At 40.5% G+C, this 8,126-nt stretch overlaps 1 protein-coding gene across 1 annotated transcript in view; it reads right to left on the reverse strand.

Annotated features, from left to right (window-relative positions):
* Positions 1 to 7,210, reverse strand: part of HAPLN1 (hyaluronan and proteoglycan link protein 1) — a 73,400-nt gene extending 66,190 nt beyond the window's left edge. The window contains exon 1 of the mRNA XM_015571671.1: positions 6,814 to 7,210. The gene's annotated coding sequence lies outside the window, so the exon portion shown is untranslated. The remainder of the gene's footprint in view (positions 1 to 6,813) is intronic.
* Between the last annotated feature and the right edge of the window lie 916 nt (positions 7,211 to 8,126).

Consider the following 8,126-nt stretch of genomic DNA (forward strand, 5'->3'; position numbering starts at 1 on the left):
TTCCTATTCCACAAAACAAAAAGGCTGGAATGTTAGTTTTGATCAAATAATTGAATTGATATTCCTCCCCTGGGAACTGACCTTAAGGAAACTTCACAATGGATATTCCCTTTTGCTTAGATCACATTCCACTTGCTAAGACCATTATCCTCCCCCTCCGGACCTGCCCAGAGAATTTCCCACCCAGAGAAAGCCCATCTAGGGTCTTTTGCAATTTCTGACTCCCTATCCCTGGGTGCTGGCACCATTTTGGGGCTCAGCCCATCTGGTATCCAGATGACCTAATAAATGTATAATTCCTTACCACTTTTGGCTTGGTGCATTCCTCCTTCAGCAACCCTAACACTTTCTCCACTGCAATTCTCGGTGTCTAGTGCTTGGCTCTGGCAACACAGGGTGGATGACTCTTGCTGCTCTATGGAGCTCTTCCATATGATTTTAACTCCCGTTTTAATGCCAAAGACTTCCAAATGTCTATTTCCAGTTATGACTTCTCCCCTGTGCTTAAGGTATGTACAATTTAGATGGGTTTTTGGCTGTCCCATTTCCTAAATTAGACTCATCTGCGTCTCCAGAAACTTTTTATTTATTCCCAATCTTAGTCAATTGCATCCCTCTTCATGTTATCTACTGCCCTTGAAACATTCACACTATCCTTGACTTCTCTCCTCCATCAGTCAACGCAGCCTTATTAAATTGTGCCCATAGTGTTTCAAGGCCTTCTAAATTTGTTTTCCACCTCCCGTCTCACTTTCCTTAAATTTTGTTAAAATTATTGATTAATTTGCATTACATTATAATATTTATACCAATCGGTATTATTTAAATCTGAGAAGAGTTTGTGAATTTAACACCATTGAAAGATAGGAAGGCAACTGATAAGGAAATAAAGACAGAATCAGGGAATGGCCTGGGCTTTGGAGGTGTTCAGACATTTGAAATATAAGCACTTGGGATAGAAGACAAGGAGACCCCTGGTGCCTCTTGTCCAGCACTGTGCTGGGCACTTGTAGCAACAATAAGTATTTATAGAGTCCCTACAGAATGTCCAGCACTTATATCACACCGCATGGTGAGTAATGCAGGCCAGTGATCCCTCTCCTCTAGGCTACCGAGTAGAAAGGGAAGGAAGTCAACTCTCTCAATCCGGTCCATCAGTCCTAGCAATTTAAGAAGTTGGAAGCGCACCTTTATGTTATAAGACCAGATCAGTATCTTAAAGGGGCACCAAACATAATCAAAGAAGTAGAATCAAAGAGAACATAAATCTGAAACAGTTAACAAAACATGACTGTCATGCCATATGTTAAATATAAAATGGAATTTAAACAAATGACTCTGATTACAGCAAATTTTTACTGTTTCTTTTTCTGCAGTTAGTTTTCCAGAATCTATAATCAGCATAAATGTCAAAATGTCTCTGAAACCAAGTGCAGTTAAGTGCCTGTCCACATATTTCTAAAAGATGTGGGCTTTGACCAGTATTTTCAATGTGACGGCTAGTTCCTGTGCTTGCCCTGTGTATATTCCTGTCTTCCTCTTTTAGCTTCTTGACTTAGAGGAATTCTTGGACCAAATGTGTGAATTCTCATTGTCTCCTCCCTCTAGACCAGCCGTGGGCAAACTACGGCCCTCGGGCTGGATCCGGCCAGTTTGAAATGAATAAAACTATTGGGAAAAAAAACCCGTACCCTTTTATGTAATGATGTTTACTTTGAATTTACATTACTTCACACAAACACTCCATCCATGCTTTTGTTCCGGCCCTCCGGTCCAGTTTAAGAACCCATTGTGGCCCTCTTGCCCACCCCTGCTCTAGACCCAGATACTTGGGGTGGCATACTAGTAAGGGATCAATCAGTAGAATATAACAAGCCGTAGGTGGTCTACTGATTCAGGGTCAGCAATCCAATCATGGTAATGAGGGCTGTGAGAACTTGAAAGTAGATTATGGCAAAGTGAAAAGGAAGGGTTCAAAAGAATGGGTTTGGATGCCCCTGGGGAAGGGGGCAGGGTTGGAGGACAGGTGGATCAGCCTCAGCTAGAAGGAGCCAGTGGTTAACAGGACCCAAGGTCCTTCACGTTTTTTTATAAACAGGCCTTGAGGGAACCCCTCTGGAGTGGAGTCCCTGAGAGATTGAAGACCATGGAGAAGTAAATCAACTTAATTACACCCTTTGGTGTAAAGATGGCTAGGCCTCCAGATGTTTGAATTTTTGTTTTTACAGAAAACAAAACATTTACTTTAAAGAGATAAAAAGCTTGGAATGTAAAGGCATGAGTAGAGCTCATTCACACGTGTGTAATCAGTCAAGAAATCAATAAACCAGAGAAGTATCAGATCCTCTGGCTTGAAGGGTGGAGAGCAGGAGTCTCAGGTTATGAGGTAGAGGGGGGTGGAAAGTTTGGATAAGTTCAAAGGAAGAAGTCCCAGGAGATTAAGAAGGCAAACTGCACCTACTTGGCAGATTTTACTAGTGATTCATGATGTGTGTCCATCTGTCTTCTTCACTAGCTTGTGAAGTCCTTGAGCCAATTACTCTGCAACACCTAGCATGGTGCCTGGTGCAAACGGTGAGCACTAACTCACTCTGTGCTCAGTCTGAATTTTAGTTGCAAACTGGAGGACAGCGACTGTGTGTAAGTGAATTTTTTTTTGCTTTTCCTGTCCGTCCAACTAGACATATTGTTGAAAGCATAGCCCTCCTGGAGCCCTGGAGTGTCAGAGCTGCCCTCCCAGGCCCATCTGTGCCCACACAACCAAGAAAGAAAGCTCTTACCCACTCAGATAAGAGAGAGCAAACAAGTGAAAATGACTTTCAAGATGCCTGCTCACAATTCTCTGAAAACAAAACTATGAGCCTAGAACTTTTTTGTTGTTTCTGTTACTCAGGCTCTTGTAATATTTTAGATTTGTTTTCATCAATTTTGATGTTCTGATTTTGTTAGAATTAATTTTCCAGGTATAAAGTGAGAGCTACAGCACATAGTACTAGTGCGACTTGATGGGCAGCTTCCTTCTTTCTCACTGCCATACACAAAACCAAAGTTCCCTAAATAGGAAACTTCCGTTCCACCCGGGCAGGCCGATTTATGGATTATACCTCTAGACTCAGCAAGTAACAAATTCATCATTTTTTTCCAACTGAGGCATTTTACCTTCCCATCTGAATTTCAGAGCTGGTCTTGATTAATGCTGATGTGCTGAACACCATTACCACTAAGCCATAGATCCTGCTGAGAGCCAATTGGAGTAATAATTCATATATCTCCCAGAGAAAAGTTTTTCAAAACTCTCAGGTTAATATTCTGATGGATTAATCTTCTATGATATCCTGGAGCTTCTTTCAAACACTGGCTCTCCTGGGAATTGTTCCTGTGTAGGATTTTTTCCCCATTATGACAATTTAATGGAAGCAATGTTCCTGCTTCAAAAACCACCTATGAATAAACAGGTATAGAGGAAGTTGTTCTATATGCTAATTTTTAGAGTTTGAGAGCAATATTTCGGAAAAATAAAAAGTAAACCTCACTACCCAAAAGCAATTTTCACTATTATCTTTTTTATATATAATGAAAAAAATCTGAATATGTACATAGCAATATGTGATACTGTGTGCTAAACTTTTAAGCTAGTATCTACCCTTTTAAACTTGAAAACAATACATTTTACAGAAATTTATTTCCACTTGAAAAAAAAGGTGATTGGTGATTCAGCCTCTTCCCACTCTTTTTGAACTAGGTCATGGCCACTCTGTACAACACAAATCCTATATTAGAAGTAAGTTTCAGTTATTAAACTGTATCCTCATAGAGGCGGAAAGTTGATGGTAAATTACCCAACAAAGAGTAAACTGATTTTAAATGCAACCACCGGGAACTTAATCAAGTGTTAAGTGGTGCCTCAGTTTTTAAATTATATAAAAGTCCCTTGCTGTAGTTTTACTCTGAGCACCTACCCCAATGTCTGCATATAGTTTGCATGCAGTGTCTACAGAATGGAAGTCTCAGATTTTTTTTAGTAGAAGGTTGCTGCGAACGCCTTCTTTGACTCATCCACTAGGTGGCACCCCGGGACCGTGCTTCACACACTGAACCGTCACAGACCTCATTCATGGTGTAAATAAAGAGCTGCATTATTAATTTATACCATCACGTCCACTCTACACCTAATATTTATTTAACCAGCTGCTTCCTCTAATCCTCCTTAAACACTATTGATTAAAATCCTAAGTATAGTCAGGTTTCCATCCCTCCCTATTTCCCCCAACAACACTTTGTTTCCTTTAAATAACAGGCTAAGTACATTTAATAACATAGACCAGGTACTATGGTTACTAATAGTAAATCCAGGCTGTTGGAAAACTAACTAGAGGCAACAGAAGACTATAATGTGAAAGTGTTTTTGTTTTTGTTTCAAAATTTTTTTTGTATTTTATTGGAATTTTAATTGGTAGAATATCATTATCTTAAAAATATAATCTGGAAGATAAAACGTGCATGAAAAGAAAAGAAAATTAGTGCTTTCTGGCAAGGGGAGTTATTTTCTGAATATGACTCTTGTTCACCTTTACAAAGGTGAAGTGCGGTGCTACCGAAGATTTCAAAGACTTCTTTGACTACTCAGTAAAATACCGGTATTTCACACCCAGGACGCTAAAAAGCAGGACGACCATCTCCTCAAACTCTGCGTGCTCTGAATGTATTTATTCTGGATGTGTTACTTGCTCCCAAAGGGATGAAAAGGAGGTGAAACCACTATCAGTGATGGCAAACCTATGACACGCGTGTCAGAGGTGACACGCGAAGTCATTTTTTTGGATGATTTTTCTTTGTTAAATGGTATTTAACTATATAAAATAAATATAAAAAATATGTCTTTGTTTTACTATGGTTGCAAATATCAAAAAATTTCTATATTTGACACGGCACCAGAGTTCAGTTAGGGTTTTTCAAAATGCTGGCACACCGAGCTCAAAAGGTTCGCCATCACTGCACTAGGTGTATAATGAATTGATTCATCTGTGAAAGTCTCTTCAGTACTTCTAAATTACAGTGTCAGTCATTCCTTTGAGAGACAGGCTCTTGCTGACATAAATGGCTCTCTTAGCCATTTATGGGGAACACGATGTTCCCTTCTTCCTTGTTTCTCATAGAAAGTCCAGGCTCACTGGTCTCCTATTTGGAATACTGGACTCTGGGTTCATTCTTCCTGGAGACCACTGATCTCTGGAGACTGTTGGTTTTCTCTTGATCATTTAATTAAAAGGAAGCAAAATTACTTCTCCTTATCTAGTTTTTCCATTTTAAGCTGTCTTCAATTTTACAAAGAGACTACCAAAAATGTAGTCATTCCCTCTTGGCTTACACAATTAAATTAATAACAGATAGCCCCCAAATAACTGAAGACTAAAGCTTAAATGCTCACCAAACCTTTGTCATACATTCCGTTTTACAGAATGGAAGGAAAAACTTCTTTATGGGTAGGAATAAATGGAAATAAAGTTAAAACTTGATGTAAAGGTTAAGAAACATTACATTAAAAGTTAATCCAAGGAGAATTACTATGCTATATTTTTGGTAGAACAAAATTCTCATTTTATGATTCCATTAAAATATTGAAGTCACTGAAGTGTGTATAAAATTACTTCAAAGTTAGTACACCGAAATAATCAAATAAAAATGGTTACCAGAAACTACATTCATAATGAATAAATATTACGTTCACTTAGAAATTAATTCACAGGTTTTATTTCTTAAGAACCGTTAGCTTCCAAGAAGCCAGCCAGTATGTTTGATTTTATGACATCACGCTGGAACATGTACAGGAACACTTTCCACCCTAAAAATTCCCAAATGTACTGGCCACTTTGTGTATTTTTCCAGTGATAAATGAGAATAAAATAATCTATTTTCAAAATAATAAACTATCTTATTTTCAACACAACAGTTATATTCAATGGAAGAAAACAACTTCATTTAAGGCCCCAAAAGTTCAGATTTGCTTAGGGTTGTGAACAGTCTCAACACTTACATAATTCCTTTAATCAAGTTCTAAAAGTAATCTTAACAGCTATAACACAAATTGTTGTGTATTAACATTACCCATCAATATGATTCAATATATTAAATGCATCATAATTCTATGATCTTAAATTCACAGTTAACTGGCCAGGCCTGGACCAAAATTGGTAACATCTCAAAGATGATCTACCTAACTGCCATTATCTATGATTGTAATAACTTTCATTTCCTCTTACACCTATATATAGGATACCCCCAAAATATACCCACACACGTTGAATAATTATAAAGGCAGTATTTATTAAAATATATTTCATTTTCAAAATTGAGCTATCAGCTGTTAATGTGTGTATACATTTTGGGGGGATTCCCTAAAACATAACTCAGAAGTCTGGAATGGACAGTCCCCTTCCTCAGCATTTCCTTCAGCCTATACCATTCTTTTTTTTTTTTTTTCCATCTCAGGTGCTATAAAAATGCCTGTTGAAATACAGATGAAAAAGCCACTACTTGGAAACCAGGCGTCTACCAGATTTATAGCAGCACCGGCAAATGCCAGCATACTAGAGTTAATCCTCACCCCAATTCAGCGGAGCTTGTTTGTTGCAATACAGTATTTTACGTGACAGGAATCCTAAAAAAAATTGAGGTGTCACATTAAATTCAAAAGAAAATAATAAGAAAATTTATTTTAATGTATACATATATCATGATATGTATTGCTTTCTGAAATCTTAAAGGCACCAAGGTTTGGACGAAAGAGTAAAAAAAAAACTGTGGAAGTTTTACCTTGTCCCGAAATCCAGAAGTTCAGATGCTCCCAAGTCCTGCTGAGGTTGGAGCCTGGAGATCCAGTGGAGCTACAGCTCTTCCCCCTCACCTTAAGTTTGTCTCTGGGCAAGGGTGTGTGTGCGCGCGCGCATGAGTGTGTTTGTGTGTGTGTGTCTGTGTGTAGAATGTGTCTTTGTGGCGCTGGATGGCAGAGGTCCTGGTCCAGAGAAGAAGGAGGCACTTTCTCACTAAGAGCAGAAGAAAAGCAAAGCGTCACCAGGAAAAGTTTTCCTCCCAGATCCCCTAATTACAGCCTAACGTGCACTTCATGCAAACTTCAGGGAGGAAGGGAGGGGCAGCTCTGTGCCCAGACCTTCTGAAACAGCAGCTCTTAGATGACTTTCCCCTCTGCTCGGATCCCCAAGTACAGGGAAAGCAACAGCTACAACCACAAGCCCCCACCCACACCACACCTCCTGCAGCCTCACCCTCTGAGGTGTGTCCAGAGGGGATGGGGCCAGGGGCTCTGGGAAATGATGGGTGGGCCAGCGGGTGAGGCAGACGCCCCGGGACACGGAACTTTCGCTTTGTTGTTTAGCCTCTGCTTAACAAGGGAAATTCAAGGGTAGGAGAGGGGTCGTGGCTTTCTAGCCTCCGTTTCCCCAAAGTAGATCCAGGGTAGCCAGGTAGGGAGGCAGTTCTGACCACAGCAGATAAGCTTCCTCAACTGGAGGTGCCCTTCCGCTGCAATTGTCAGAGGGATATTTTCTTGTTTTCTGGACTCAGTATCGCTATTGGGTTGGAATCTCCTTTAACAAACAACTGTTGTACCCGTGGATGACAGAGCTCAGAAACCTGGATTTACTTACAGAGCGTGGAATGCGAGGGGCAGACGAGATGGGTGGGGTTGGCTTATGGATCCATACCCAGGATTAGACCAGATGGGCACAGGGCGCTCACGGACACACACACACACACACACACACACACACACACACACACACACACAGATGAGTCTCACTGATACACACACACACACCCTCGCCCCTAAAATAACCGCTGGAAGATGCTGGGACACGCGGGAAAACGCCTCCTGAACAAACAGACATTTATTTATAACTCCTGGGAGAGTATATAGGTCCATTGATTCCCGCCTTGAGTAACCAAGGGTTTTGGAGAGGAAATGGCTTCATATTTCAATAACAGAGCCACCTTTGATGGAGCCTAGGAGGGGAAAAAAGAAACACACGGCAGGAAGCAAAAGCTGTGGAGGCAGCCGGGAGGAGGGCGCGGGGCTGGCCGGGGCCGGGGACAAGCAAACAAGCCCGAGG

This window comes from Myotis davidii, unplaced genomic scaffold (genome assembly GCF_000327345.1).
Source record: "Myotis davidii unplaced genomic scaffold, ASM32734v1 scaffold44, whole genome shotgun sequence".
In the NCBI taxonomy this organism is placed as follows: domain Eukaryota; kingdom Metazoa; phylum Chordata; class Mammalia; order Chiroptera; family Vespertilionidae; genus Myotis; species Myotis davidii.